Raw genomic sequence first — 10,078 nt, forward strand, 5'->3', positions numbered from 1 at the left:
AATTCAAAATGTTGTGAAAATCAATGCTGAAAACCAAATATGTTAAATAAATAAATTGCATTAAAAATAAATAAATAAATAAATAAAAATATCCTGTCAAAAAAAAAAAAAAGAGAATACATTCTCAGAGTTTGCAAGGAGTTAAATTTAAATTCTCTGACTTATAATTAATATTCTACTCCCCCCCCCTTTTTGAAAGTTGAGACAATATTTCTTTTTCTCCAGGCCCATAACATTGCTCCCATTTTCCACAGTCTTCTCTCTTTTTGTGGTGAATTTTTTAATCCTGAACTTAACACCAAACAAAATGGAAATTACATGTTTGTAGTCAAATGTAGTAGAATACAATATGAACATCTCATTAGAAAAACAACTGATCTGGAGAACAGATTGGGGAGAGACAATATAAGAATAGTTGTACTACCTGAAAGTTAAAATTAAAAAAAGAATCTTGGTACACTATTGCAAGAAATTATCAAGGAAATTGCCCTGAAGTTCTAGAATGAGAAGGCAAAGCAGAAAGAGAAAAAAAAAATTCACCAATCACCACGTAAAAGAGATCCCAGGAGGAAAACTTCCAGGAAAATCATAGTCAAGTTTCAAAGATCCCAGGTTAAGAAGAAAATATTGCAAACAACAAGAAAAGAAACCTTAAACATCATGGAGCTACAATAAGGATTGCATAAGACCTAGCAAATACCACATTGGAAGACCATAGGTCTTGAGATACTATATTTTGTAGAGCAAAAAAGCTGGGGTTACAACCAAGGGTCACTTACCCAACATAATTAAGTGTAATCCTGAATTTTTTTAAAAATGGACATTTAATGAACTGAAGGACTTTCAGGCATTTGTGACAAAAACAGCAGAACTTAAGGGAAAATTTGACATTCAGAAGAAACAAGGTAAACATTAAAGACCAATTATAAGGAACTTAAAGTCAAATTATTTACTTCTTACATGTGAAAATGTTAGTACTCTGGTGATTGTCATCACTATTTGGGTAGTTTGAAGAAAAGGCTTGAACTGAGTTACGTATGATGAGGTAATTCCAGAATAATAAAACTGTGGGGAAAGATAAAAAGTAGTAATTGTCTCATACAAAATGAGGCATGAAAGGAAGAATTGATATAGGAGAAGCAAGTGGAGGGAGAGTGGGTAGTGCTGGAACCTTATTCTCATTAGAAATGGGTTAAAGGGGAACAACATACATATTTAGAAAGGTATAAAAATCCTCTAAATTTAGAAGGAAATAAGATGGTGAGGGGAGAGGATAAGGGAGAGACTCTTAAGAGAGGTGGGTAGGTTATGGAATAGGATGACAAGGTAGCAGGTAGAAGTAAATTAGAGGAGTGAAGAGGAATAGGCAATAGGGTGAAGATAGTGAGAAAAAATAAGGAGGGAAATACACAAGTAATTATAGTTTAGTATGTGAATGGAATAAATTTATCCATAAAACAGAAATGATAGCAGATTAAAAATCTCAATTCAACAATATTTTGCTTTCAGGGAACAGTAAAAATTATATATATATATATATACACATTATATATATATATACATATATATATACACATTATATATATACACATATATATAAAGATTTTTAAAAGGGCTGGAGTAAAATTTATTATGTAAAAGAGTGGGAGTAGTAATCATAATCTCAGACAAAGTTAAGGATAAAATAGACTTAAGTAAAAGAGAAAAATAGGGACTACACTATGTGTCACCAATATTATTCAATGTTATTTTAGACCATTTAAGATAACTAGACAGTACAAAATACCTGAGAGTATACCTGTCAAAACAGACACAGAACCTACATAAACATAAACACAAAACACCTTTTTATACAAATAAAGTCATATTTAAATAATTGGAGTAATATTTATTGTTAATGGGAAGACAAGCCAATATAATAATATAATGACAATTTTACCTAATCTATTTATTCAATGACATCCCAATTCAATTTTTAAAAAAATTACTGAATGAGAAAAAATAACAAAATTCATTTGGAAGAACAAAAGTTCAGGAATTTCAAAATAAAAAGTAGGGAAAAAGATATAGAGAAAGGAGATTCAGCAGTATCAGACCTTAAACTATATTATAAGGCAAGAGCATTGTTGACATGTAAAATGGATAATTTAGATCATTTTAAATAAAAATAGTCTTATGTAAATAAAACCAATGTAGCCAAGAATAGAAGAAATGCAGAAGATTGGGAAAAAACTTTCATAACAGACAATCTCTCAGATAGGATGTGATTGTGTTGGAATTCTGCTGTGGTGCAGGAAATGATGAGCTGGTTCATTTAGAAAAACATGAAAACACTTGGACCTTTGAAGGATGATGCTACCCACCTCCAGAGAAAGAGATGACAACTGGAAATATGCAGAGTATAGTCTTATATATGTGTGTATGTTCATAGATATCTAAGTATATGTCCATATATATACACATGTGTGTATATGTGTATGTGTATGCATACATACATGCATGTATGTATGCATGTGTGTGTAGATATATATATGTATATATATATGTATGAATGAATGAAAATTGTGTGGGGAGTGTGGAGGGAGAAAAAATAGAGTAAAAGGTGCACATCAGAGAACAAAAGAAAACCTAGAAGGAAGCAAAGAAAAGCTGAATAGGTCTGAAAATAATGTGTAATACATATTATATAGGTTTTCTTGCAATGGAAATTTATTGTTTCATGTTGAATCCTTTCATATTCTGCTCTGTACATGGAAATATTCCCTTTTTATTTTTCTTTGGTTTGGTACTTAAGTTTGAAATGAACAAAAAAATTTACAAAAAAAAGTTAAATTAATTTCTGTCAGACTGCTTTCTAGTTTTCTAATTTTTTTTGATAGTGAATCCTTACTCCAGTAGTTAAGGACTTTGGGTTTATTGAAAATTCTGTTAATATATTTGTTTGCATCTGAATTTTGTGTACACAATCTATTCCACTGATTAACTTTTCAACATTTTTTACCAGTATCAAATTGTTTTGATGATTACTGCTTTGTACTATTATTTGAGTTCTGATACTACTAGGTTCCCTTTTCTACCACTTTTTTTCATTATTTCCCTTGAGAATATTGACCTTTTGTTTTCTCACATGAATTTTAGTGATGTGGGGTTTTTTTCTTTGTTTTTTTTTTGTAGATCTCTAAGGTAAGTAAATTAGTTTAGACAATGTTGTGATTTTTACATTGGCACAACCCAACTATGAGCAATTAATTCCTCTTAACTTATTTAGGCCTATCCTTATTTCTGAGAAGAAATCTTATGTAATTTTATTCATATTAGGTTTTGTGTGTAGATTAGTAGGTAAACTGTTTCCTTTTATATACTTGATATTTATCTTGAATGTAATTTCTCTTTCTATCCCTTCTTGCTGGGTTTTTTTTTTGGACAATATATAGGAAGGCAGGATTACTTTGGTATCCTTTTATTTACTTAAGTTGTTAGTTGCTTCAACTAACTTTTGTTGACTTTTTAAGGTTCTCTTTATAGATTATTATCTGCAAAAAGCTATAACTGGTTTTTTTCATCTACACTTATTCTCTCAATTTCTTGTCTTACTGTTATAGCTAGCATTTCTAACATCATGTAAAATCATGACGTGAAATAATAGACATCTTTACTTTACCCCTGTTTTATTGGAAAGACCTCTAGTTAATGTCAGTTACATGTAATGCTAACTCTTGCTTTAAATAGGTTTTGTTAGCTACATTAAAGGTCAACTTATTCTTATGATTTTTAGTATTTCTTTTTTACCAGAAATTGGTATTTTGTGGATCAGTCATTTCATTTGTGTCTGACTTTTCATGACCCCATTTGGGATTTTCTTAGCAAAGATACTGGATTAGTTTGCTGTTTCCTTCTTCAACATATTTTACAGATGAGGAAACTGAGGCAAACAGGGTTAAGTGACTTGCCCAGATTCAAACAGCTAGTGTCTGAGGCCAGATTTGAACTCAGGAAGATTAGTCTTCCTGATTCCAGGCCCAGCATTCTATCCACTAAACCACCTAGTTGCCCCAGAAATTGGTATTATATTTTATCAAAAGTTTTTTCTCCATCTATTGATATAATCACATGATTTTCATTATTCTTGTTATCAGTATAGTCTATTATGGTTTTAGTCTTCCTAATATGAAACCAATCCTCTCTAATCTTGGCATAAATTCAACCTGGTAATACTGTATAATCTTTTTCTTATTTGTTGTAGCCTCGTTTCTATTTTTTGCATTTTGTTCTTTAGGAATATTTATAGTTTATTTTCTCCATTTCCCTGGCTTAGGCATGAAGATCATTATTTGTGACATGGTAGTTATTTCACATTTCATATTCATGTTTCATATTTTCCTATTTTTACATAGAGTTTGTGTAATATTAGAATTAATTTTTCTTTAATGTTTCATAGAATGAACTTTTCTGGTCTGGTCACTTGTTATAATACACTGATCATCAGTCTGGTCCTATGGGCTGCCCTCCTCCTTTAGCATTTAATTTTTGGTTTGTTAATTTTCTTTTTCTGAGAATAGGTTATTTAAATAATCTATTTCTTGTTCTGTTGATCTAAGTATTTTATATTTTTATAGATATTCATCCATTTAATTTAAATGATCAGGTTTTTTGGCATGTAATTGAGTGAAATGGTTTTCTAGTAATTTTCTTTATGTCATTTTTGGAATTTTTTTATGGTTTCTTCCTTTTCCTTTTTAAGACTAGCAATCTGGTTTTCCTCTCTATTTTGAAAATCACATTAGCCAATGGTTTATTTTATTGTTTTATTTTTCTAAAATCTACTAATTTTGTTTATCAATTCAATGTCTTTATTTTTAAAAAAACCTTTCAATTTAATCTATTTTTTTTGGTTTTTCCAAATTTCTCTTTTGGTATTTAATTGGGGTTTAAAAAATTTGTTGGTTTTCTAGCTTTTTAAAAACTATACTTAATTCATTAGCTCTTTTTTTCTCTTGTTATTAATGAGGATATTTAGGGATATGTATTTCCCCTCAAGACTGTTTTATCTATTTCCCAAACATTTTTCTATTTTGTTTCATTGTTGTAATTTCTAATTTTATAATTTTTGTAATTTTCTTTTATGATATTATCTATTGTTTCTATAATTTATTCTTTGATCTACCAATTCTTTGGGATTCAGTTATTTAATCTCCAGTAATTCTGAATTCTTTTTACAAAGGAAATAATTAATATTCTGCTTTTCTGCTTCTGTTTGTAAAGTTTTATGCCCTAGTATATGATCAGTTTTATGAAAGTATTATGCTCAGCCAACAAACATAGATATGTGTAGATATACACATGTGTATTTGCATATATGTGCACACACATACATATGAACTACAAACTAGCTGACACATACACATACACCTATATCCTGTATAAATCTGAGACCTTTCCATATTTATGTGTGTTGCTCAACCTTCATTGTCAAAGATCAATAACATTATGAGGTGATGCCTTGATTTGCATGTGAATTGGATTTAAGTGATGCAGAGCTGCCGAAAGTTATCAGTCTCATTCTCTTTTCCAGAGTTGTAAGGGGTTGGTGCCGAACCTGGGGCTGTCAGGACCCTAGCACTTAGCCTGTTTCCTGGGTAAAACCAGACAGGCTTAGTAGGAGCTGGAATGGCAGGCGCCCAGAGGGAGGGTCTCTGCCTTTAACAGCCCCCTGTAGTCATCCTGCACATGCAGGCAGAGTCCGTCCACAAGGGACTCACAAGCCCAGAAGGAGGAACCCAGCTGGCCACTACCTAATGCTCTTGAACCAGTACCTAACACAACAATGCTTTGATACTTTACTTACTGGAATATCTTTGATACTTTACAAGGGCATCCTGCCCCGTGCCTCATATAGCTCATACAGCTCTGATACCAGCTTGCAACATGCCCGAGGCTTTCCATGCCTCCGTAGATATTGTAGGATAGCATCCCCCTTTGTTCCCATACTCCTACAGAAACTATCTTGCGACAGCCCTAATTTTTCCCTTACGCTTGTAGGAACCATAGTTTGCAACAATCCAGATTCTTCCCATCCGATATCGATACCCATATCTAATCTAAGTGCAACAATACACTCATGTAGCAACATTTCTGTTTCTTCCCAAGCTGTCATCCCCTTACCCCTTGAATACCAGCTTCTGCTTATGTAGTGCAAACATGTATAAAAGTGGATAATGTCTCCCAATAAATTGGGGTTGTATCAACTCTTGACTCCCACCTCATCATTGCTTCCTGAGATTGGGGTCCATGCTGGTCAGGGACCCCCAACACTGAGTCATTGAAGTCCAGTGGCAAGACAAAAGTCAAGATGATTGGCGATTGCTGGAATGCAGTGGATGAGTTTGGTCTTTCTAAATTAAGGTCTTTCCCAGGGCTCAGTTTGTCTGAGCCTACACTCACTCAATGCCTGAGAAGGTATAGGTAAGAAGGCTAGGTAAGAATTGAGACAAAAGAAGGCCTAATTTACTAAAACGAAATATCAGTCTGGGAGGGAAAGACCTTCAAAGTTTCTGGCCAGAAGTTCTAAGTTCAAGGAAATGTCATGTTCCAGGGTTCCAGGGTTCCTTCTATTACATGCATTATACCCAGTTTCTGCCCCCCCCCCTTTTTTCATTTACCACTTACTGCTTTGCTTGATTTTGACTTAATCATCTTCATCATGCCCCAGCCCAACCTGCCCAGGGTAAACTCATCATCATGGAAACGGTTTCAGCTTTGCTACCCCTAGCTCATCAGGACCCTCAATTGCTTCTGCCTCTCTGATTGGAGGGCTAGAGGATAGCCTTGCCATATAAAAGACTCAAAATGCCAATCATCTCTTCATTTTCCATCCACTGCTCTGCTTGGTTTTGACTTCACCGTCATTTTTGTCATGTCCCTGTACCAGGTATCCTCTGGCACTCTCTTCCCTCCTCTTTTTCAGGTTCTTTTTCTATACTAACTTCTTCCATTAGATTGAAAGCTCTTTGAGGGTAAGGAATGTCATTTTTTATTCACAGTGCTTAGCACAGTGCCTGGTACATGGGAGGACTTTAATAAATGTTTATTGTATTGTAATGTGTGTGTGTATATACTACTGTTTTACCATTCAATAATCGCCTGAAATCTATTATGTATAACTTTAAAAAAATTATTGTATTCAGGTCATTAATTTCTTTCTTGTTCATATTTTGGTTAGATTTATCTCAGTCTGAGAGTTACACTGAGATCTCCAACTATTATAATCTTATTATATATTTCTGTAAGTTGATTAACTTTTCATTTAATTATTTGGATCCTATGGTATTCAGTGCATATATACACATATATATGTGATATTAATTCACTGTACATGGTGCTTTTAAGCATAATGTTTACCTATTTTTATTTTTTACTCAAATCTACTTTTTGTCATTGCCATTTTTGAGATCATAGTTGCTATGTTTGCTGCCTTAAGTTGATCTGAAGCATAATAGATTTTGCTCCAATCCTTTATTTTATTTCTCTGTGAACATTTCTGTTTTAAGTATATTTCTACTATCCTCTTCTCTTTATGGCTAAGTTCATCACATTCACACTTAAGGTTGTTAATTGTGTATTTCCCTCCATCTTATCCTCCTCTTAGAATTTTTCCTTTCTTTGTCTCCCCCCAACCCTTCTTTAAAAAGAAGGTGGTGACCAAGAAGAGGTATGTTCAGCACTAGTGATCTGTGTTTGATGCAGTTGACTTCTATCCCACTGCGCTTAGTTTCTTCTCCTCACCCAGTAATTGGGTTCCATCCTCCCTCTTAATACTCACCTCCTTTTTTTAATCTTGTCCCCACCTGATTTCTTGTTGAATTTAAGACATTTCTTCACCAAACTCTCCCTCCCTCCCTCCCCTTCTTCTCCCTCTTTGTAACTCCCCTCCTTTGTTTTAGAGATGAAAGTGGGGTTCATGTATAGTCTGCTTCCCCGACCACTTCCTCCATATCTATATAGTCTTCTCCCATATTTCAGTTATGTGAGATACTAAGTTCTGCCTCCTTCCTCTCTCGCTCTTCTTTAGTGTTTCCATTTTTTCCTCCTTCCATCATATTCTGATAAAGCTTTGACATGAATTTTTATTTGCAAGTGTAATCTTTCATCAGATGGTTTAAATATATCATATCTTGCATCCAAGAATGCAAATATAATTCTTGCAGACCATTATTTGAGTTCCCTTAGAAGCATTTCCTATGGTTTCCAAGATCCTGCAGTGAGAAATAAGGCAGACAAAATTTCAGGGACTTCAGTGATAGAATTCCATTCTTTTCCCATGAAACCTTCCCACTAATCATACCAAGTTTAATCACTACTCCCATGTTTCAGAGGGAGAATGTGGCATAGTTGGCAGAGTGCTAAATATAGTCAGGAAGACCTATATTCAAATCCTGCCTCAGACATTTACTAGCTGTGTGATTCTAAAAAATAATCACCTAATCTCTCAGCTTTAATTCTGTTAACCATTCAATGGGGACTATCCTAGCACCTTCATCATACTTGTGAGGATCAAATGGCATAATGTACTCAAATCTTTGCAAACATAAAAATCCTATATAAATATGACACTTTTCCTTACAACCCTGTCACTACTACTGTTCCTCCAATTACTTTGTATGTATTATATCTACATGTATGAGTTGTTCTCACAAAATAGAAGTTCCTGAAGAGAATGACTTTAATGTGTCTATCTCAAGCATCCAACATAGCTCATAGCATATTGTGCGCATGTAATAAATAATCATTGAATGACTACAGTGTGCTTCATTCCTACCTCCAGGTTTTTGTTCATGTTGATACCTCTGCTTGGAAAGTTCTCTCTCCTCCCCTTTATTTATCTACATTAGCCCAAGTCTCATTTATTCCAGGCACTCTTTCCCAATGTGGAACATTTTATACCATTTTGTATCATTTTTCGCATTTCAATGAGACCCAGAGCCTGAATTAATGACCCACTTGAAGAGCCAGGACCTGGACTTCTTTGTTCTCTAAAGTTTGCTCAGAGAATATCTTTTCTCTGTCAACAAGGCCAGATCCGGCTGACATAAGAACATCTTTTCCCCTGTTAACCATTAAGGGATGAGGCCCTAATCCCAAGATACTACCTCACTTAATATTCTATGGGTATATACTTTAACTGACCTTTGCCAACACTCCTGTCTTTACAAACCTATTCCATTAAGGGTCTTGTGGTTAAACATACATGGGGATCATAAAATTGAGTAACATGCTGAATTGTTATTGTTCTAAAAACATAAAAATCTGTTCATTCCTCTGTACAAGTCAGTCGGACTCTCTCTGGCTCAATCCATGATCACGTCTGTCTGCTATGCTTAAAGGAAATGAATACATAAGTAATATGAATTTTTCTATCACCTAGCTCTGTTTGCCTCCTTTAACCAACCTTCAGGTTTAACAGCAACAACTCTAACACACACTGATTTCTTTCCTGATTGATGGGCTCCATTTTCCTCCTCTGTAAAATAAAGGAGTTGGGACTAGATGGCCTTTGAAGTCCCTTCCCACCCTAGATCAATGATCTTATGAACTCTGGCACATGATATAGAGGAAAGATGAGTGGGTTGAAGGTAGCAAGATTTGGTATCAAATCCCAGCTCTTCTTCTTATTACCTATTAAGCAGTGACATGAGTGGGATGAAGGAATATAACATTTTTGTTTAGTCACAGCAGACTCTTGGTGACCCATTTGAGGTTTTCTTGGCCAAGATACTGGGGTAGTTTCCCATTTTCTTCTCCAGCTCATTTGACAGATGGAAAACTGAGCCAAACAGGGTTAAGTGACTTCCCAGGGTCACACAGCTAGTAAGTGTCTGAGGTCAGATTTGAACTCATGAGGATGAATGTTCCTGATTTCCGCCCAATGTTCTTAGTATACGTAATATATCGCCCATGATATAACACTATCACATATTCAAGAATATTTAGGCATAGCCTGGAGTGGAGGTCAGGATATATATGTAAACTGGGGGAAGACCCTGGAATTAACCCGTCGCCCCTGCCGCCGCCGCCCTCCTTG

This window comes from Trichosurus vulpecula, chromosome 4 (assembly GCF_011100635.1).
Source record: "Trichosurus vulpecula isolate mTriVul1 chromosome 4, mTriVul1.pri, whole genome shotgun sequence".
Taxonomy (NCBI): domain Eukaryota; kingdom Metazoa; phylum Chordata; class Mammalia; order Diprotodontia; family Phalangeridae; genus Trichosurus; species Trichosurus vulpecula.